This window comes from Notolabrus celidotus, chromosome 7 (assembly GCF_009762535.1).
Source record: "Notolabrus celidotus isolate fNotCel1 chromosome 7, fNotCel1.pri, whole genome shotgun sequence".
Taxonomy (NCBI): domain Eukaryota; kingdom Metazoa; phylum Chordata; class Actinopteri; order Labriformes; family Labridae; genus Notolabrus; species Notolabrus celidotus.
The window spans coordinates 30,960,627-30,984,334 of record NC_048278.1 but is presented as its reverse complement, the minus strand read 5'-3'; positions in this window follow the sequence as shown (position 1 = coordinate 30,984,334).

The window sequence follows — 23,708 nt, the reverse complement described above, 5'->3', positions numbered from 1 at the left end:
CAGTGTTGACTTCTGGTTGCACAGGATCTTTTTGTTTAAGTCCCAGCACAGCAAAAACTCCCAATTTGGTGACAGTCAGGCACCAAAACTAGTTGTTATGTTAATTAAAGAAACATCATAAGTAGTTAGAATTAGGGATGCACGATATTGGATATTTTGCCGATATCCGATATGCCGATATTTTAGAACTCATTTAGCCAATATTTTTTCTGCACACCTAATTGCAGAGATCATCAATTATCTTCTGTATTGGAATTAGTGTACATGTATGTATTATGGTGATACTCTTATCACATTTGTTATGTAATATTAATTTCTTGTGCAAAATAAGAAAAATACTCAATACTTAAAACTACATATTTATTTATGACAATTGCTTTCAAACTAAATTCATACAAAAAGATACATCCTACTTAAAACTTGGATGATTCTCTTCCTGAGAACATTATAACAAAACCCACAACCAGGGCAAATGTGGCCAATTTCACATTTGACATAGTAAGTAAACCTAACCTCTGTTCACAGGGAACATGTGAAAAGTGCAACTGTACAGCAATTAAACCCACATTAAATAAAATGGTTTACTCTTTGACAGTAAATGTGCCTCAATTAGTCAGCTACATGTACCTTACAGACTGCTGCTTAAATTCAAATTTAACCTAAAACATGAGCTCAACATGTGTGCAGCAGCCCATTATTATATCGGTTAATTATATCGGCGGATATTGATGTGTTTGTATCAGACCTTGTATCAATATCATAGTAGTGAAGTCATGTTTCAAGCTGATCATAATAAGCTCAGTTAAAAACTGTGACTACTGATCTTACACTGTATTAGATTATCAGTCGGCTGAACTGTAACTAAAATAAACCTCAAATCAAAATGCATTTGCTTGAGGTATGTTCTACCAAGGTAAAGGGATGACTCTGGTCCATGCACATGAGTCTTAGCCTAACCATAACCTTTCAATTTGCCTTTTTCACAACTTCCATGAGACCAAGTCGCCTCACACTCCAGCACAATCATGAGCACAAGTCTGCAGAAACACTTTCCCTGCAATAATCCTGGATCAGGAGCTTGTTTTCCCAGGTGAGACAACCCTTAAGAATCATAATGGTGGTGTAATTCATGTGCAGGAGCACAATTCTTTTCCATCGTGAGCTGACTGACAGAAAATTGCAACTTCAGAGCACCACCAGCAAGGTTCATTACTCCTTATCTTTAAACTGCTGCGGTAGAAGCGGCTCGGGGGGCCCTGACGTTGAGAGGCTTCTGTCAAGACGAGAACATGTCCTAACAGGTTTTTTCATTATCCCTCCATCTCCTCTCTGTCCTGTGTGATTCTAACCCAGGGCAGGTGAGTTTTTCGTATGTCTCCACGGTTACATCATCTGTCTTTCCAACCTCATTGTGACACCTCGGATCTCTGGCTCACTGTTAAACTCACAGAGACAGACAGGAGTAGTGGTGTGAACTTAAACACGAGCAGATGCTGGGGGAGTGAGTCACACTCTTTATACTGAGACATTTAAATAGTGGTTACACTTCACACTAAGGATGGAAATAGTAAACTTAAGTAGCGTTTAACTAATGAATGACTCATGATAATTAAATGCACGAGTTAATGCAAGATGTTTCACAAATTCTTGTTGCCTTAAGGCGGAAAAATGATGGAGCCACTTTGCTGATCTGTCTCACACTGAATCATCAGTGAAGGATTTTTCATTCACAGTTACTTCATTGATTACTTCCATTGATATGATGGATCTTTTGGTTGGATTTGATTTGAAATAAAGTGTATATTTTGGGGGGTTTAAAATAGACACTGGTTGTGTCACATATGTCATGCACAGAGCCCACTCAGGATTAATTTCAGTCCCCCATCCCTGCTGCTCTGACTCTGAGCCAGGCATCATGTCTCCCATCCTCACTCTAGCTGGGCAGTTAGCCCCTCCTGCTCAGTGCCCTGCTTCTCCTTCCTCCTTGTCTCCCATCTCCTGAACTTACAACCCTTGGCTGCGTAGCTTGCTCGGCTGTCATCTACTGAGGATGTGTGGTTTTGTACAAACTAACAGACTAGGTTGAAGCTAGGTTGAAATGTAGATTATCCTCGGTCACTTCGTCATCTGTTCATGAATTCTCGTACAACTCTCTTTTCATTCTCTTGGTTTCTTTGCTTCTGTCTTTTCTGCACACCAGATTTTTGGCAGATGGCCACTTTGGCAGTTTACAGTAACAGGAGGAGGGCGGGTTAGTTAGCCAACAGAACTTTTGAATTTAAAAACCATTCATGCATGGAGGGGAATACAAAATGTTTTGGAACACTGTGTCAAAGAGAATTAGGAACATACAAAGTATAAGCTTGAGATGTGACTTAAATACTTCACATTCTTTAACAAAAAGGCTACTTTAACAAAACATTCCAGCAGATGATTTAACAGTCCGAGAGCCCAGTGCCCAGTGTCAAGGGTGTGACCAAAGTCCTGGGACGCTACCAGACAAGTCTTTTCTGTCATGCCTTGACTACATCAATCAATAAATCAATCTTTACTTATATAGTGCCAAATCAGTTCAAACGTTGTCTCAAAATGCTTTACAAACAGAGCAGGTCTAGACTGTACTCTATGTTCTATTTAATAGAACGTCACTTTGTCACTAACGTCCCCTGGTGTGCGTTAGTGACAAAGACACAACGGGGGACGTCTGTTTAATATTTGATGTTTGACGTTTTTTCCGCCATTACCATAAAAAGCTCCCGTCTACAGCTTGATTTGTTCCAGTTTGGTGATACATCAGACACATTTAGTACGTTTTGATTGACTCCTTGTCATCAAAGATGCAGATGCATTTCAGAGTGCCGTGAACTGACAGTCTGTCCAGTGCGCCTGTCACTGGGAGGTACATTCAAGAACCGTTGAAAATGTGCAATACAGCCCTTCAATGGCATTTTTCTGTGAATCAAGAGAATCAAAATACAGTCACAGTGGTCACATCAAGAATGTTTTCTAAAAACAACTGTAATTTAGCATATTTACTTGCCCCTGAGATGTTATTGGGGAAAAAAAGCTTTTTAAAAAATGCAACTGTCACTGCAATTCTTTCAAAAAGCTGTCGCAAAATCAAGCTTTTTGGGCCGCAACAATCACAAAAAAAAATCCTGCGAAATCCTGGAGGGACTGATTACTGTTGTCTCCCTTCCTGTGTCGTATCCTAATCACTGCCGTGCTGATATTCTGTATAACTGACTCCCTCTTGTGCCATCCGGCTTAAGGATTAACAGTTTTAGTCAACTTACAAAATCTAAAGATCTGCTTTTGTTTTTTTTTTAATCACTTGTGATATTTACAAAAGTGCAAATAACAACATCATGAGGCGGAGAGAGCAGCTTATTAAAGAGCACTCTCGGCCAGCAGAATGAAAGATTTCACTCGTGTACCCGGTGGGGCGGTTGAAAAGGGCAGCCAAACAACTCGTGGTATTACTGCTGCTCACAGTGGAAGAGAACCTACATTAAGTCTCGTTTTGAAGCACTGTGGTTGAGAGCTGCCCTTTCTAGATGTGCTCTTATCAAAGCAGTCTGACGCAGAGCGGAGAAGGAGCCTCCAGCTTGCCCCCGTGTCAGAGTTTGGAACACAAGTAGTTGTCAGGCTCGTCACAGCCGAAGCAGCGGTGACCAAAATATCTGTCTTTTTTTTATGTGTGTGTGTGGTGCCCGTCTCCACCCGTCACTCTGCCGCCGTCCACACTGATGCGGGGTGCGAGTACAAAAAGGAAGCCTCCCCAGGCACAAACAATATAACCTCCCTCCTTTATTCTCCACATGGCATTTAGAATGACACCTCAGGCAGGGATGGAGGCGAGTAGAGATATGAGGACAGAAGGAAAAAGAAAAAAGAAGGAGCAGGAAACAGAATTAAGAATAAGGGGCTAAGGAAGATAAAAGGGCGCAGAAAGACAGGGTTCTTTGCTCGTTTTCAGAGTTTTGATTTCTCTCTGAGCCCTGGGGGTTGTCTTTGTGAAATAACCTTCTTTTAAAAATGGGAATTAGACTCGCTGTCTCTATCAAAGATTGCGGCCTAATGTGGGCCAGCCTGTAGAGGGAGGCGGCTTGATCGTGCACGATGTTAAGACTGATAATGGGAAGCATTCTCACCACTGTATTAATACATATTAAAATCAACCCTCTGAAAAAAGGAGGGCTCTACACTCCCACTGCAGCACACACAAGCATAAGATAGGCCAAGCAGCATTAATAATGTACAGTGTAAGTGAGAGAACACTGTGGAAAGGTCGCGGCTGGCTGAGAGGGGAACAAGTCGACTTATGAGCTATTGGGTCATCGGCTACACCGCGTATCCTCACTTTAACTTGGTGAATGTATCCAAGCGTCTGATGTTTGGATGTCTGAAGAGCTCAGTCAGCCTGGTGATTCAATCTCAAAGCAGAGAAATTACATCCACGGTCGAAAATCTTCTCAAAAACAAGAATACGTGCGTTTAGTTTGAACACAAAGACGCCGGCTGAAAACCTAGCGCTGTAAAAAAGGAGAGTGCTGACCCTGAAACTCGGCTGCTTTCATTAGGGAGAGTGTGAAGTTTTGGAGAAAGTCAAAGCCAAAAGCAGAAAAACAAGAAGCCGTGAAGAAATTATGCTCCGTGAAGAGAAATGGATCAGCTCATAACGAGCAGCAGGCGAGAGATAAAGTTTGAAAAAAAGGCTAAATGACGACATTTGGTCATTTAGCCTTCCTCTAACTCGCTCACCTTTCTAAATTACCACACAAGGTGACACTGAGGAGCTGAGGATACACAAACACACACCACACACGCATTCCTGTGCGCGGGCTCAGATTGAAGGAGGCAACGACAAGAGATCAAGCCAGTGCAAATTAAAAGCGCTCTAATTAGCCAAACTGTCACTCTCCGGCTCTGGCAGCCATATTGGAGCGTGCTGTGAGACCTGCCTGATGCCTGCACATTTCCACTGGCCCTGTGAACAGACATGTTCGCGGTAGAGGAGGAAGGATTAGAGGCAGCGGCTGTTGAGAATTACACTTGCCAGACATTAAGCACTGCGGCAGCCCCGAAATGTTGTAATGAATGGAGAGAGATGTGTTAATGAAGCCGCTCGGTGCAGGTCCGTCATCAGAGGTGTAAACTTTGCCCCGTTACAAGCCTTTCCAAATTTGTTCTCTTGGTCTGGCACCGACTCTGAGTGCATTATTGCACCATTAGCCTTGGCTTATTGTTATTGCCAGAGGATGATCATGAGGTGGCTGATGGTAATGGCTGAAAATACACAAATTCCAAACATGGTCACATTATAATCATAACAGGGGATTGTTTTAAAAGCAAAACCAGGATGTTTTATACAAACATGACCATTTGAATTTTAATATGCCCGTATGTGCTGATTGTTTTGTAATAAAAGCATTTTGCAGTTTGTAGATTTAACACATTGACCTGAATAGGATGTTTTTTTTCTTCCTCATCTGTAAAAAGGGGGATAGTCTTACATTCAGAGTGTAGTTATTTGTTACAACATACACTTATATATAAAGACAGTTTTCCCCTAATGCATGAGTCCAGCTGTGAATCAGCCATAGACTGTGTAATAAATGGACGTAGTATCCGTGACGTCACCCATCTGGTTCTGAAGCCCTGTTTTGAAGCTGATTGTCGGTGGGTGCCATATTGGTAATGCCAAACTCCACCTAACTTCTGTTGAGCTAGTGTGAGGTAAAGAGGCGGGCCTTAAGGCTGATTTATACTTCTGCGTCGCCCCTACGAAGCAGGGGCTGGCGCGGACATGAGCCCCACATACTTGTGCGTCGGTGTTGCGCAGCAATTCTCCGCCGAAACGCATGAGGGCAGTGTGGTCTCTCTGATAGCCGGTTGCCTGCTTCCGGTCCTGCTACGATCTCTGTTTACTTTTCCACATCGATTCAGAGCGTGTTATGTTAATCTACAGCTGATACATGTTGCTGTTTATCATACAGACATGATTACATGAAGAATAGAGAGGAGGAGATGAAATACACGGCCAATGTGTGGCCGATGTCCGGGATCCCGGAAGTGCTGTGAATGCGGGAAAGACAAAGCCGTCGAGCGGACCAATCACAGAGCTTGCAGTCCGCATCAGCTCTACGCGTAGTTACATTTTGGAGGAGGTGCACGTCAGCTACGTGCGTAGGCCTCTGCGTAGGTACGGGAGCTACGCGGATCTACGGCGTAGGCTACGCCGTCGATTCGACGCAGAAGTATAAATCAGCCTTTAAGCCTCTTCACTAACAGCTACAGGGTGCCCTCCTGTCACTCAAGTAAGCCATGTCCTTAAATGGGCAAAGCTTGTAAGTTTATTATCTTTAAAATAACAGGTTATAAAAGAATTCAACCCCCGTAAACTGTGTGCTGAGAGAGAATTTAGCTGTTCAGACCTAAACCGTTTTTCAAACCAGACTTTAATCAGGTTTATTAGTGCTCCAAATATCATCTTTTTTGAATGGGTGTGTATTAGGGCTGAACAATATGGACAAAATTTCATATCTCGATATTCATGCCAGATATCTGGATATCGATACGATATGACTATGGGTTCAGTGAAAACTAAGAATTTTTCAGAAAAATAAAAACACAATAATACAAAAGGATGTGGAAACAGCAGTTTTATTGATGATAACTCAGTCATCGACACTGCTGTTTCCTTCATTGCAATACACTCTTTATGCAGTACACGGTGGTGTTGTTTCAGGTGGTGGAACATGTTTGTTGGGCTGCCTTGCTTCGTCGCAGTTTTTGCCAAGCATGACCTGCACAACGCCTCACTCTGGTTTAGATCCTTTTTTTAAAATCCAAAATACCTTTGATGTTTGTCAATGGCTGGCTTAAGCTGTCAATCAAGGGCAAGCATGAAATGAAATTAATATCTAGAATGTTCATATCCCGATATCGATATGATAATGATATATCATTCAGCCCTAGTGTGTATGTAGTTTCAGGTGTTTCTGCAGCCAGCCTCAAGTGGGCGCGCAATGAACTGCAGTTTTTAGCACTTCTGCATGGGCTTCACATTTTAAGAACGGAGGTTGCTGCTTGGACTAAGCGCTACGATGCCAGAGGATGAAAGCTGGAGACATGAATGAAGTGGCTTAAAAAAGGACAAGTTAAGAAAAACTAAGATGAAGTTACGATGCCTTATCAAAGCAAAGTTATCAATGCAGCAGAGACATTAAAGAACTGTTAAACAGCCAAGAAACACAATGTCAGAAGGTGTAATTTCTGAAGATGGCGAGCCCAAAAAGATGAGTTTATGTGTGTTACTGAAAAATGGATCGAAGATGTGCTCATTGCCAGACTAATCATCCATCAGAGGGACTTTGTCTTTATTCTTTATTTATTAGGATCCCCATTAGCTTCCACATTGTGGTTACTAGTCTTCCTGGGGTCCACACAAAAAAACAAAAGAAAGAAAAACAATTATTTAAAATCACACATTATCCATGAAACAAAGATGCAAGGTTATCTAATGTTATATGGGAGTACAAGTCTGACACCACAGGTGCTTCATATCTACGTGATCACATTTATTACTTAGTTCAAAAAATAGTTTTTCTTCTTTTAACTCAGAATGAGCTTTTAATATCTAATAAGGAGCCGTTCTCCTTTCACGGAGGCTGCCATCTTGCTCCACCATCTTTCTACAGTAGCACAGAATAGACAAACTAGTAACAAGCGCATTGCTGGGTTTCATGAAAGGTAGTGAGAAATGCACCGGTTGGAAGATGAGGAAGAAGAGTGGTTGTTGTGAGCAGAATTCGTATCGATAGACGTTTTGATGGTAAAACCTTGACAAATGAGGATCATAGTTATAATGCATCACATCAGCTTCTTGTCCTCGAAGGCCACTTTCAAGGACACTTCATCAACAGGACGGTTGAGCAAGGGAGCGTTTCAATCTAGAATCTGACTGTGAGATATCCCTAAATATTCCTATTTTTTCTACACACTGTTCCTTTAAAAACTTCAGCTCTGTTCCTCTCTGCACTTTCAATACATATTTCAAGATTTTGACTGGAACAATCCAAATCAAATTCCTGCTCTCCATTTTCCAAATACCTGAAGTTTTCTGATTGATCTGTCCTCCAGAGAGCTGTTGATATCAGCTCATGTCAGAAAAGCATAAAACTCAAAATGCAGGAACGTGAAGAGTGGTTCTGTTTGGTAATCCATCACAGGGAACAGCTGATAACATTTAGGTTTCATCAGAGTTGTGTTAGTGCCATGAGAAGGAGAGCAGAGTGTCATAAAAACTCTGTCAACAACAACTGACTTTGCATGGTTTGACACAGAACACAAACAAAGATCATGCAGGAAGAAACACTCTCACTAACCAAGTTCTCAGTGATCATCATCCTTCTTTGTAATTTACTCTTACTGTAGAGTCATGGTGCTGACTTCTGACTTCTGAATCTTAGATATCAGAGCTCAGTGGGAGCCACTTCCAAAAGTTTTCAGAGTCTGAGTTAAAAGCTGCATTATGAAGCGACAGAAGCATAGACAAACAAAAAGTGCTTGATTTATTGGATTACCAATTCACAAATTCTTTGGTTCTGCAAGCTCGCTTTATTGAAAACGGAGGAACTTAATAATGCAATGGATGCCTGGAAGGTAGGAAATGAATCTAGAGTGGCTTTGCCTGGAAAACTGTCAGCAGAACTTTAAATTAAACTCAGAGTGTAGTTGGTCTATAATCTGAGAAAGTCATTTCTAGGATATCACAGTGTGGAGTCATGAGATGATTTAAGGCAGAAAATTAGATGTTCTTGTTAGACAAACTGACTTCTAGATGAAATAAAGGGCGTACTTACCCTCACATGACCTCGAGTAAAATTAAAATGAGACTGTTCTATGTCCACACAGGCCAATAACCTGTGACAGGGGGTCACAAAGCAACATGGTTTTGACAATCTCAGTTAAGCTGTGTGAGAAATGTGGATGAACATCTGAATTTGAAGAGGAATTGTACAAGTTTCACACATTACAGACCGCTGCACATGCACAGAAAGTACTACAGACGTCTTTCTGACTCCAAGTAGACGCAGTCACCGGTTAATGAGAACGAGCACTCTAGTTAATGTTTGTACTACCAGCTGAAGTGCTGCTGCGTGGTTCAGAGCGTCCCAGAAGTGCTTTATTCTCTGCTATGCTATGATATGTGCGTAGCCTATTTCCGACAGACCCACTTTATGGCTGCAGATTATCACATAGGAACAAAATAGGAGTAGGGTGCTGTGATTTAGGTCAGTTTTTTAAATAAAAGACAATGTGCAGACTCAGTGTTGTAGCTTACAACACTACATACACATCTAACAAAGCAGCACATTGATTCAGGCAGGCAGGACACTCCACATCTTAAAGCTCTCTCTGGGATTTCTTTGCCTGATGGAATCCTGGCATGAGAAATTGGATTGATTGCCTCATGTGATGTCACATGGCAGGAAGTGTCTGAAGCTTGAGGTTTGACAACAAAGTAAAAATCTTAGCCTGGTGTTACTATTATCTTCTCCAAATGACAACTAACATAAAGTAGTGGAGAATGGGGTTGGTCGTCACACGTTTTACTGTTTTGATGATTGCTCATCATCAAAACAGCTTTCAATAGTCATTTCTAAAAACAAATAGGCCGAACAATAATGGCCTACTCAACTAGGCTACATGCAGTCACTGTCTGAGTTACAGTGAAGGCAAATGTAGGGCCTGCGCACTCCAACTAATTTCACCATGCATGATTTTGCCAACATAGGGGTTGGTTGTTACATGTGACAACCAACCCCAAAGAGAATGAAACGACCAACCCCAACTTGAATTTTTTGCTAGCATCAAGGCTAACAACCATCTAACAACTACTTAGCTAGCTAATGAAAATCTAAACTATAGCTTTCCCCTCACACTTTGTAAGGGTAACACTTGTTTTGTTATAAACCCATCGTTTAAAAGCCTAGAGGAAAAATACTGAGGAGCTGAATATTTACAATTTGACATGATAAACACAAAAGTCCTCTCACCTCAAGTTCAGCTGTCTTACTCCAGAGAAGACTATGTAGGTAAGCTCTGATCCTAATTCTGGAAATGTCCATACCCCAATTTGAGAGGCAGCGCCCTCTGGTGGCGAGATATAACGAGTGTGCCAACCAACCCGTGTGACAACCAACCCCGTTCTCCCCTGCACATTAGATTATTGCATTTTAAAGCTTATTATAATAATTGTTTTAACATGTATTTATCTTATTTATTTATTGTATGTGTCTGATCTTTTTAACTTCAATTTGCTTTCTACCCTTACATATTTTATTGATTTTACTGTATTGATTTTATTTTATTTTAAATATTTTTTTATGATTATGTCTTTTATCATTTTACTGATTTCTGTTGTTTTCTTCCTCTCTCTTCTTTAGTGAAGAACTTTGGGCTGCATCCTTGTATGTATGAAACATAGGCCGTATAAATAATGGACGTAGTATACGTGACGTCACCCATCTGTTCCTGAGCGCTGTTGTGAAGCCAGTTGGCAGCGGCAACCATATTGGTAATGCTAAACTCAACCAAACTCAGTGTGAGGTAAAGAGTCAGAGTTTGAGCCTCCTAGCCAACAACTATGTGTTCTTGCTGTCAATCAAGTCAGTCATGTCCTTATTTGGGCAAAAACTCAGAATCTTAACATCTTCTGAACGGTCACATTAGAAAAAAATTCACCCCCCGTACAGTGTGTGCCGATAGAGAAATTAGCTACGTAGACCCAAGCTGTTTTTTGAACCGGGCTGTAAACATGTTTATTAATGCTGCAAAGATCATCTTATTTGAATTGGTGTGTATGTGGTTTCCAGTGTTGCTGCAGCCAGTCTCAAGCAGATTCTCGATGAATCTCAATTCATAATTTGAGACTGGAGGTTGCCGCTTGGTATGAAAGGTGCAACATAAATAAAATTGAGCTTCTGTTTCTTCCCTGTGGACAAAGCTGTGCCTTCTATCTCTCTGCTGATCTTGTTCTGTACATGTGTCAGACCAGGCATATACTATATAACTGTATTAATGTTGAGGTGGAAGGTGAACTCACACTGGCCCAGTGAATTGTTTACGACACCCGGCTGTAGCTCATGATTTATGCGCTCAGACTGAACGGCCCAATTATCAAGCACAACCTGTGTTTTCACACTTTACAGGATGGAGCTCTGACAATTGTTAATAAAGTTTTTTGAAAACTCCCACACATGGAAGTTCAAGTCAGAGAGTACGACTTCAAGAATAAATATAAAGTATAATTATCACCTTTCTAATGTGTGAATAAAAACTAAAAACGTAGAGTCGTGGTAGAGCTGTTAGATTGCAATAGATAATGTTATGGCCATTATCACATTTACCATTTGACAGTTGTTCTATTTGATTGTGTGTATGTGAGTGTGTTTAAGCAGAGTGAATGGAAACAGTTTTCTTTTATGAGACAGAACATTTGATTGTATGTGAACAAGCTATGACAATAAAGACATGCTACTCTGATCCGTATGCATCCTTGTGCGTTTCAGTTGTGGTTTCTGCCTTTTCGCGCAGGCATTATATCCGGACATAAAGCTCAGGGCTTTATTTCATGATATATTGTGGGGATCAGCTCGTGCCTCTGCTTTCAATGTGCGAGTGTGCAAGACGGCTAAGCTCTGAGATGCCATCCTGTCCTGGGAATAACGTGAGGCATGTGACGGTGCATTGTCATGCATGAACACTAGCATTTTTTTCACTTTAGCCGTATGTCTTTTCCTCCATGGAAGGACATTTTTACACCGTCCTGGGCCGACATCAAAATTGGTTGTGCTATTCAAATATATAGAGTCAGAATCAACCACAATGTGTAGACTGTATCCTGGTTTAGAAGTGTTCTCTGACAGAAGATCTGAACCTGATGGCTCTTTGATTGAAAACGTGTTACACTGCAAAAACTCAAAATCTTACAAAGTGAAATTGTCTCATTTTTAGTCAAAATGTCTTATCCCACTTGATTTAAGATACATTAACTTAACAAGAAACATTTGAGAAAGATAGAGGGACTTGTTTTAAGACAATACATCTTAAATATCTTGTTAAGTCAAAGAATCTTTAAATGATCTTGTTTTGAGTTGTAATTTAGAAGAAACAAGGTTTATTTTACATTTCATACATTTTTCAGGCTGAGATCTTATTTGTAGAAGACGAATAATCTTGATTTAAGACAAACACTTTACTTGATTTAGTAAATGCATTTTATTGAAGAATCTATCAGAAAACAGCTCCAATGATAAAAGAAAGAAAGAAAGAAAAGTTGTTTTTTTAAGGGTGGGTTACAGTTTTCAGGCACTGTTTCTTCTAAATCAGATAAAAATATACATCCTCAAACTACATGCACACAATGAAACACCTACTTTTGAGCATAGTTGGCTTATCCTAAAAAAAACCAACATGACTGAATATTAGTATATCCAGCTCACTATGAGAAGACATTATATCTCATTATAATAGAGATAAAAAGGTTATGATCACCAACAAATAAAAGGAAATTAAGTTAATGTCAACAAAAGCTGTGCTGTTAATGTCTCTGTCAGAAAAATCTTTTAATTAATTATATTCTAATTGAATTCAACTATAAATAATTGGTCTAATGTAATAATTAACGACACCAGGGAGGAGTGGAACTGTGTCAAGTTGAACACTACCTCTCACTACCTACAACAGAGCCATATATACCGTATACCTTCTGGATCAGGACCAGGCAAGGCAAGGCAAGGCAACTTTATTTGTATAGCGCATTTTATACACGAGGGCAACTCAATGTGCTTTACATTAAAACATTAAAAGCATTGGACACATTCAGACAAGCATAAAAGAACACAATTAAAATGACAAATATAGTAAAACAGAAAAGAAAAGGAAAATTAGAAATATATTAAAAATTACATTAAAATTTGCATTTAAAGTGATTTAAAATAAGCTAAGATAGGAAGGCAGTGGCAAATAAAAAGTCTTGATCTTTGACTTAAAAGAGGTGAGAGTTGGAGCGAACCCACAGCTTTCAGGGAATGTGTTCCAGATATGTGGTGCATAATGACTAAACGCTGCTTCACCATGTTTCGTTCTGACTCTGGGGACTGAAAGCAGACCAGTACCTGATGACCTCAGAGGTCTAGATGGTTCATACAGTAGCAGCAGATCAGCAGTGTATTTTGGGCCTAAACCATTCAGTACTTTATAAACCATCAGCAGGATTTTAAAGTCTATTCTCTGACAGACAGGAAACCAGTGTAGAGATCTAAGAACTGGAGTGGTGTGATTTACTTTTTTGGTCCTTGTTAGGACTCGAGCAGCAGCATTCTGTATGAGCTGCAGCCGTCTGATGGACTTTTTAGGGAGTCCTGTAAAGACCCCGTTACAGTAGTCTAGTCTGCTAAAGATAAATGCATGGATGAGTTTTTCTGCATCCTGCTGAGACATAAGTCCTTTAATCCTTGATATATTCTTAAGGTGATAGTAGGCTGACTTTGTAATTGTCTTAATGTGGCTGCTGAAGTTAACGTCTGAGTCTATGTGTATAAAACACGTCTGCCTACTACCCGTCACCATTATTTATTCCTTATTTAAGGCGTAAGGTGAGGTAAGACATCTTTGTTTGGATAAACATAGTTCTGAGGAAATAGTTTAATTTTAATTTAAAGAGACCTGAAATCATCTTTGAATTAATTTTCTGTTTAAGTAGTTTTAGTTTGGTATTCATGTACAAACAGTTCATTAAAAGCACTTTAAATAGTTAACTTAATTTTGTTTATTCCTTTTGAGAGTAAGCCTTACAGTGTTTGGTGCCTACCTATATAAGTAGAGCTAATATGCTCCCTTCACTGTTTATTTATTATAAGCATTATTGCCATCCCAGTATGGCACAGAGTTTTTGTACCTTCAGTTTTCCTCATATCGTGCCTGGTAGCTAGAAAAGCCGGCAATAACTTCAAAAACGAGTCCATGAGTTGCAGAGGGAAGAAGAACTTTCCAAACAGCAGAAATCCTCAATCCATGTTTCAGGAAAATGTAGGTCTGAAGTCCGGTGTGAAAAAAAGTCACATGGCGAAAAGTTAACAACTCCACTGCTGTCCAAGCTCACTTTACTGTAAGTCAACATGAATGCTGTGTCATGCTGTCTCACACACACACACACATACACACACAAACACACATTTCTCAGTGAATACAGTATCACGCTGCTTCATCTCAAAGGAAAAGAAGCTCAGATCTGAACCAAAGCATGACAGCTGCTCGCTCTCTCTCTGTTGGGGTTTTTATCGAGGGAGCGAGAGGGAGACTGGAGGAAGAGGTGGGAGAACGACTCTTCACAGAGATACTGAGCTTTCTGATTGTGAGAGAAGATGGGCAGATGGAGAGTTTAGTGAGGAAGGTAAAGACTGGGAGAGAGAGAGGAGAGCGATGAGAGATGAAAGGAAGAAGTGACAGGTCCTCACTCTCCTCTCTTTCCGTCCCAGAAGCCTCTCTGGATTCCAGCTGGGACTCGCCTCTGCGGTGGGATGTCTTCTCCCAGCAGGCTGCACTTATCAATATTTCTGTGCTGTGGAAAAACAGAAGGTAAAAGACTGAGCTGAATGCCACTCCTGTTCTCTGATAAATTAAAGATGTGTGAAAATTGCTTTTGAAGATTTACTGCCGGCCTTGAATGATCTCTGCTGCTGGTTTATAAACATGTGCGTTTCAGGAGTGATTGTTTAGAGCTCAGAGAGGATTGGTGTACGTTCATATTTTTGAAACCTGATGTATGGTGCAGTTATACAGCTCAGCTTTTGTATTTCCAACTTCAACTCCTCCTCCAGCTCATTTATTGTTAATGAAATATCTGGCGGTGTACTAATTGTTTTGGACTGAGAGATGATGGGCTGATGAAATAAAGATAAGGAGATGAATAAGAGAGTGGGGTAAAGCGGGAAGAGCAGAGAGAATGAAGGCCAGGAAGAAAATGAGGGTTCAAACAGGTAGTGAGGGACAGGAATGGAAATAAAGAGGATGACTTTTTTTTCTCTTTGGAGGCAGAACTCAAACTTTTCATCACATTTTCTGTCATCTGTGAACATTTCAGAGTCAGAACCAGGACTGACTGCAAAGTAGGCTACAGGAAGTATGAATCTGAAGGTGAGGAAACCAATCATGTCAAATCAACCTATTATTATGATATAGACCGCTGGCTTTAAGATAGCTTGGAACTGGTATCTATGAATCAGGCATGTGAATATGCGTTTAATGGAATTGGAGCGACATTAAGAGATATTGAGAATTAAATGTAGCAGATTTAAAAAATGAAAGGTCGTACATTTACATGAATACAGTTGTACATTTATGGGAAGTATTTATTAATCCCAATGGGGGAAATACTATTTTTTTTACCCTGGTGTTTTTTGATCATGCTACACACACATAGCTCTATACATACACTCATGCACTAAAATGCTATGGACATGCAATCAGCACCCCCAGAGCCGTTTGGAGTTTGGTGCCTTGCTCAAGGGAACTTCAGTAGTGCCCAGGCAAATGAACCAGCACCTCTCCAGCCACCGGTCCAATTGCCAAACTTGTTCCATTGCAGGACCTGTACTGGCGACCTTCCGGTTCTCAAGTCAAGTCCCTATGGACAGAGCTACTGCTGCCCAATAAGAGATTAAGAGAATTCAGTTGTAACTTTCTGAGAAAAAAGTCATTAGCCTGTATGTTATTTTGAAAGGAATGGTCCAAAGAGCAGACAGTTGCCTGCAGTAAAATAAAAAACATGGAGCATCGTGTTGAGTTATACCTTAGTTTTATTTATTTTTTCCAGAAATCACTGAATACTCAAACTTTAACACATCAGAACCACGTTTTCTTAAGTATCAGGATTCTGAAGTGATTGAGCATTGTTTTTATTCTTGAAATTCAAACTTATTTCCTTTCTTTTCTTATCCTTTAACTTATTGACTTTATTTTTCTTAATATTAAAACTTCATTTTCATACATTAACAACTTAATTCCATAGACTGTATAAAATATGGACGGAGCTTCTGTGACGTCACCCATCAAAATTCAAAAACCGTACAGTGTGTGCCGATAGAGAGATTAGCTATGTAGGGCCAAGCTGTTTTTTGAACCAGGCTGTAAACATGTTTAATAATGCTGCAAAGATCGTCTCTTTCTCATACATGTGTATGTGGTTTCCGGTGTTTCTGCAGCCAGCCTCAAGCGGATTCTCAATGAATTGCAGTTTATACCACTTCCACATGGGCTTCATAGTTTGAGACTGGAGGTTGCCGCTTGCTTAATTCTCATAACCTCTCAATTTTTTTCATCCTTAATGTGACCCTCACCCTTTGTCGTAAATATCCAATGTCCACTCCCTGTCCCAAGCGTTGCTCCGTAGTAAGGCCTCTGGTCATCTGATCTGAAACCAGTCAGTCCGTCTGAGCTTCACACAGTCATGCTGTCATTATTGTATATTTGTTTTGCATTGTTGTTCATGTTATGTTATTGTCTTTTGTGTTATATCCTGCACGGTTTCTGTGTTGATAAATTATAATTTTAAAAGATGAATCAGAAAGGCAAGAGTTTGTACTCAGTTGTAGTGATATTTTTATTGCATTTATCGTATCTTCACATTGTATCCTTACCCTTTTCTATGTATTCATTTGAACTATTCATATTATTATTGTTAATTTGGTGTTTCAAATTATTTTTACATATATTTTATTTTTGTTGGTGTGCATTAGTCTCTACTTCAAAATCCACTTTATATTTTTTATTATGTTGTATGTTTTTCCATCATTTTATTTGAGCTTTTATCTTGTTTTCATCACTGTAAAGCACTCTGAACTGCATTTGATTTGTATGAAAGAAGCTATATAAATAAAGCTTGGTTGATTCGTTTTGGAGCTTTTGTGCAAACTATGCATACAACATAATGAAATTACAATGGAAGTAAAAATTAATTCATACAAACAGTACTCCTACTGGAAACTTTGATAACATTAACAACAAAAATGTTTGAAAAATGCATAAAATATGTAGAATGAGTGTGAAGGAGGGTTGTGCAAGATCATGGAGAGCGCAAAAAAATGTATATTCTGAAGAGCAACAATATGCCATACGTCATATTTCAATATCATACAATAATTCAAGCTCTGTAAAGCTTAGTACTAAACGCACTTTATGCATCAGGACTTTAACCTTTACTTCCTTTCCATTCTGCGTTTATCTTCTAAACCCCTTTCTTCTTTTTCCTTTTATTTTACTTCCTGTGCTGAAGTTCACTCTCACAGGTGAAAATGTGCTCACCGTAGGTTAAGCTGCCTGAAAGCAAAGACTTTAAAATACTAGATGACAGTTTAAACGCAGCCTCTCTTTTCAGCCTGTAGCTTGTGGACATTGTGTAACAATACACTGCGGAGTCCTGAAACTCAAGGCTGGCGGAATGAAGAGAAGAAAAATAAGAAATTCTCTGCAGATGTCCTCAAAGTACCCTGCCCAACATCCTGCAATATTGTTCAGAGTTCAGCCATTCTCCACATAGAACAGCCTGGTAAAAGACACATCTCCTCTGCTTCTGTTGACTGTTTGCCAGACATGTCCAATTTCATGACCTGTTTGCACTCTTTCCATATCTGAGTTTTTGCCCTCTGCCTCTGTTTTCCTAGCCTTCGGATACTTCTTTCACAGAAGAGACAAAAAGGTGACATTCAACTTCTTCAGGACCAATTTTTGTTGTTGCAAGAGGTCAACATGAGAAAAGGTTCCTGCCATCAAACTGGCATCGTGCACTTGTACAGCTTTGTGGGTGGTTGCCCTGTGTTCGTCTTCAGGTTGAGGCCAAACAGGCCAGTGTGCACAAGTCCATCCAACAGACACTATCCTACAGGCTCCATTCTCAGGGGGCTTCTGGCATCCTTGTCTGGGCAGGTAGAGGTCTTTGAATCACACATGGTGGGCGTTCAGACAGAAAATAGGCCTGAAATAAAAGAATGTGATGGGCTGTGTCATTGGAGGTTTGCTTCAGGCAACCGTGGAAGAGTGAAGTCTGGTAAACGAAGTCCAGCTGCAGTAACGGGGGCATTGGAGTCGAGGTTTATCAGATGCTACTGCACGATGCATATCAAGGGAAGGCTTTTGTTACAGTGGAAGGCTGTAGCAGGGCATTACTTTTATCTTTGTCGCAAAGACAGCAAGAAAAAGAGTGCAAATACTGATGTGTCAATGCAGCCATGACTATTGACATCACATTGTATTTTAGTTTTAAATTTTGCAGATGCATTTTGTGCTTGATTTTTTGCAGACCTCTGCTGCGTTCACCTCTACTACGTGAGCTGTCATCTTGCTGATTCTTCATATTGTTGTTGAATTGTAGAATATAATACCAAGGGGTCGCAATTTTCAGCAGGGAGTGTTGTGGTTTCCATTTGTTGTACGTTTGCAGTCTTAGTAGTATTGCCCAATCAGGTGTCAGAATGCTTTGATGTATAAAGGAAAACTATGTGAGAGGAGCAAAACCAGGCAGAAAGAAACCTGGGGTGATCTCAGTCCCATCAGCGGTAACCTTACAATGATTTATTTATCACTACAGAACAGATATCTACAAGTAAGATAAGATAAAAACAAAGACTTATCCTGACCATATACAGGCTGAGTGACCACCAGCTAGCTGTAGAGACAGAGAGACACAGGCAGACATGGCTGCCCAGAGAGGAGCCTCCATGTGCTCACTGCTCTACAGGGGACATAGAGACAGAGATGCACTTCCTCCTCCACTGCAGCAAGTTCTCTTTACTAAGAGATTCCCACTACAGGGAAATTACTAAAATGGTTCCAAACTTCCCAACATTAACCCCAGAAGAGAAACTGTCAGTTCTCCTGGGGGAAGGGTCAGCAGCTCCTCTGACTGCTAAATATGTGTCTGCCTGTCACAGCCTGAGGGACGCACCATCCCATGATATTTGATTTTAGGGGAAGGTTTTATGAGCATACCGCATCAAGTGAGGACGTTGAGATATGCTGTATGGGTGACACCATCGTTCATTAATGCGTATAAAATACATAATATATATAATATGTAATGAATATATATGTAATGAATATATATGTAATGTATGTGTATAAATCGTATGTGCTTTGGCAACAACATGTCTTTGTTCATGCCAATAAAGCAAATTGAATTGAACTGAATTGAAATTAAGATAAGATAAAACTTTATTGATCCCTGGAGGGAAATGTGGTTGTTGCAGCAACACAGACATAGTGGCAAGCGTAGTACAATAATAATAGAGCACAAATAGAGAAAAAAATTAAATAAAGTAAAAAAGTGCAGCTAACAATCAGTTTGAGATCAAATGTTTCAACTGCTGCAACAAATCTGTGAGGGGATATGTCGCTAAAACCAACCAGTGTTTGGATTTCCTGACTTCCTTGAATGCATCACTACTGATTGATCAGATTTCCATTCAACAAACAACATACTATCATGATGTTAATCAAACCCACCCATCCATCCATCTATCTTCTTCCACTTATCAAGGTCCAGGTCGCGGGGGCAGCAGCCTCAGCAGGGAAGCCCAGACACTCCTCTCCCCGGCCACTTCCACCAGCTCTACTGGGAGGATACCGAGGCGCTCGGGAGGCATCCTTACTAGATGCCCGAACCACCTCATCTGGCTCCTCTCGATCCGGAGGAGCAGCAGCTCTACTTTGAGCCTCTCCCGGATGTCTGAGCTCTAACCCTTAAGCCTTAGCGATAGGGTTAATCAAACCCAAGTTCTGTTGCAAGTAAGATGTTTTTTAAGGCTCATACTGCTGAAGTAAAGCCTGAAAATAACATCTGTGTAACTTTTTACAGTGAAACTGAGACTGACCAGAAAATGTAGCTTCTTCTTGGACAGTAATGAATCAGGAAATGACAGCGTTTATTTTGACACATCTGGAGGGGTACATTTTGATTGCTTTTGATTTGACCACATATTCACTTCTGACATTTCTAATTAGACCTTAGCACAATGGCATTGAAAAAGAAAGTCTTTAATTACTGGTTACACCGGAATCCTTGAGAAGCTGGCTAATGTCCCAGAGGCATATATCACCCTCATACAAAAGCAAATGGGTTCAGAGATTGCCAAAATTAAAACATTAACTGGTTTGCCCGAATGCATTTGAATGCAGCTGAACACTGATTCCTTACTGGGAGTAAGCGAGCCATAGCGGATGGTGCACGAATAATTACCCTGATATTCTTTAAGTGACATTGCAGAAGGGATGACATTGCAGTTAGAGATTTTGATAAGTGCTCTTCAGACATAGTCATCAGTGATCTTAAAGTCTGGTGTATTAGATAACAGTGGAGTTGTCATAAGATTATTAAGTGATGGGAAATTGTCCTCAATATGGGAATACCCACTGAAAGCACAAAAGTGACAGTCACAGGGGGAATGTTAAAACAAGGTTGTGTGAATCATCACAACTTCCAGCTCCTCACACCCTCTGGATGTGGTCTTGCTGAGGTTGGAGGACTTTTTTTTAATGTAGGGCCATTTTTCAGTCGTCAGGCACACGTATGTTTTATTTATTAGCGTTTAAAACTAAGACGGTAAGAAGGCACAGTAATTTTATTGTGTGCAGACTATATGTAAATTCACAGTATATTAAAGTACAGCATGTTGACTTCTTTTGTTTCGCAGAGCTCATGTGAAACCCTCTAAAATATCACCTCTAGGTGAGAGCTGCAGGGTGTGCAGAGCTGTGATGTGTTGTGAAAATGAACGAGAGTGTGGGGGGGAAGAGACAAAGAAAAAACAAAGACAGTATGTGGCATGTACCGTACAGGAGAATATGTTTTCTCCTGAGACATATGGCTGCACCAGCTGGAGATCTTATATTGTGGCTGTGATAAGTGGCTTTATTCTCAGTTCACTTCCTTTTGTTTCTCAGTTTTATTGGAGTGCTCCCTTGCTTCCTCTTCACCCCTCGTGTGCGTTCCTACCATTGCTTTTTATTGCCGCCTAATATTTCTCGTCTTATCTGGTGTCTGTACTCATACCAACACACACAGGCGCTATCATAAAGCAGGGGGATGCTCATAGTCCGTAAAAGTCAAAGTCAAATCAAAATCCTTTCTTTTCTGTACTATTAAGATTCACAGCACAAAGAAGAACTGCATCCTTTTAACACTGAAGCATCCATGATTAACTAAATGTCTGTTTTCACATGTGTAAAAAGCTCTCCAAAGAGTGCTCAGACAAAGAAGGATGCACATTCTATTTGTTTCTTAACCCACATTATGAAGTCCTAAATGATGTGTAACTGATGGATTTCCCTTCATCCATGTTTAAGGGAAAAATCATTGTTGCAGTATTTCCATAGTAAAGACAAGGAGTGGGAAATCGCTCGTTGACTCACGGTAAGATACGTGACACTTGGCCCACGATAACGATAATATCACGGTACTGTGATACTGCAATAATCGATATATTACAAAAGAATGATGTAAAGATGCTGTACCGCTTGTTTGTGGCACATAGGAATGCATTTCCCTCTCGTTTTTAGCAAAGCAAGCAGTATCTTTCACGTGGGACTCAATAGCATGTTAAGTCCACCCGTCACAGGTGAGTGAAACTCTCCATGCAGACTTGAGAGCGTCCTCCATCTTTCCTCTTGTCTCAGCCGGTCTCAGCATCGAGAGCTGCAACAGCTGGTTCTCTTTTTGTATTTGTATTTTGAGCAGTTAGCGAATACCTGGCTCTTTTTCACCGCTGTCTTCTTCTGGTATTTAGCCGCGGTCAACTTCCTCTGTGGTCAATAAACTGCTGTTCACGTTCCCCTCATTCATGCCATCAAGTACTGGCATGGTGAGTAAAATTTACAAGGAAATCTAGCGCCATATTTATCCAATTAAAATATTGATATCCAGCCCCCTCATATCGATACTTGTATCACACAGGTCAGGACGACGTATAATGGTATCTACCCATCCCTAGTAAAGACCTTGCATTTTTAAAAATCTAGAAAGCAAACTTACCTTCAGCGACAATGAGATCCATCTCAAATATGTAGAGGATAATGTATAGTTAGCCTGTGGTTATGCTAAATAGAATCCCAACAGGGTGAGACAAGACTCAGACACCAAAGGGGTTTTGTACATTGTTGGAACAGTTTGACACCAAGCAGTGATTTGAAGATGACTTATTGATTTAAAAGTGATATATTTATGCAGCTAAAACAATACTCCCAGCTTTCCACTGTTTGTAGCACTTCCATGTGAACAGTATTCTTAATGGTCTATATGCGGGTCAAATAAACAATAAACCAAACATTTCAGTCAAGTTAAAGTCTTAACATTATTCTACTCTACCGTTATAAATAACATTGAAAGTCAAAACATGGAGCTGAAAACTTTGCTTGCTCTTTCTCTGCACTTGGTGTGTTGTTTAGAAATTAAATCTAGAATGTCGGACAACTTTTTTTAAATGGAATGACTCCAAATCCGAAGTCATTTTACCAAATTTAGGTGAACTGACTAATAATGTGACTCCCTCAGCCAAAAATCTTGGTGTAATTTTTGACCAGAATTTTGAGACCAGTGTTTTGAGCCACAGGTGAAAAATGTTGTCCAGTCTTGTTTTTATCAGCTCAGAAATATATCAAAAGTCAAGTCCTTAATGTCAGCAAAAGATCTTCAGAAACTCATTCACACTTTTATATCCTCCCGTCTTGATTATTGTAATTCTCTGTACACACGTCTTAGTCAGAAATCAATCCACCGTCTTCGAATAGTTTAAAAAGCAGCAGCTCGTCTTCTAACAGGAACTAAAACATGTGCCAACATCTGCCCCATTTCAGCTCATCTACACCGGCTGCCTGTTGATTTTAAGATTCTTGTATTGACTTTTAAAGCACAACATGGACTTGCCCCTCTCTTTTATCCCCCTACAAACCTGGACGCAGTCTGAGATCCTCTGGCAGTGCTCTGTTAGCTGTTAGGACCCGACTGAAAACCAAAGGGGACATGGGGTTTTCAGTCAGAGCTCCTTCACTCTGGAACAGCCTGCCAGAGGAGATAAGACTTGCAGAGTCAGTCCCTTGTTTCGTGTCATTACCCAAGACACATTTTTACAGGAAAGCTTTTATTGTGTGATTTTATTTAACTCTGGCTCTGATTTTATTGGTCCGTTTTACAAGTTTGTGTGTTTTTAAGATTTTATTTCATTTTGCTTTGCATTTCTTCTTGTTTTTATTGCTCACTGTAAAGCACTTTGTTGCCTGCATTGAAAAGTGCTATATAAGTAAATTATTATTATTGTTATTGTTGTTGGCCAACCGATGAATCAGGGTATATCTGGCGCATGTATGCAAGAGGCTCATGTGTGAGAAAACAGTAGTGCCTTTTGCATGTACACTTGAGGTCAAAACTATTAGTCCCCCAGGAATTCTGGAACATTTTCCTTAAATTCTGCCCAATGTTTGCGTCATTGATAAACTTGATATAAGCAAACATTCACCAGTGTTCTTTAGTAGCTTTTGTACATTTAAGAATGTAAAATACATTTTTAGGATAGCTTTATATCAAATATATTGAAAAATGGGGTTGTCAAAAATATAAGCCCCATGTGTATTTTGGCTTTCAAAACACCCCT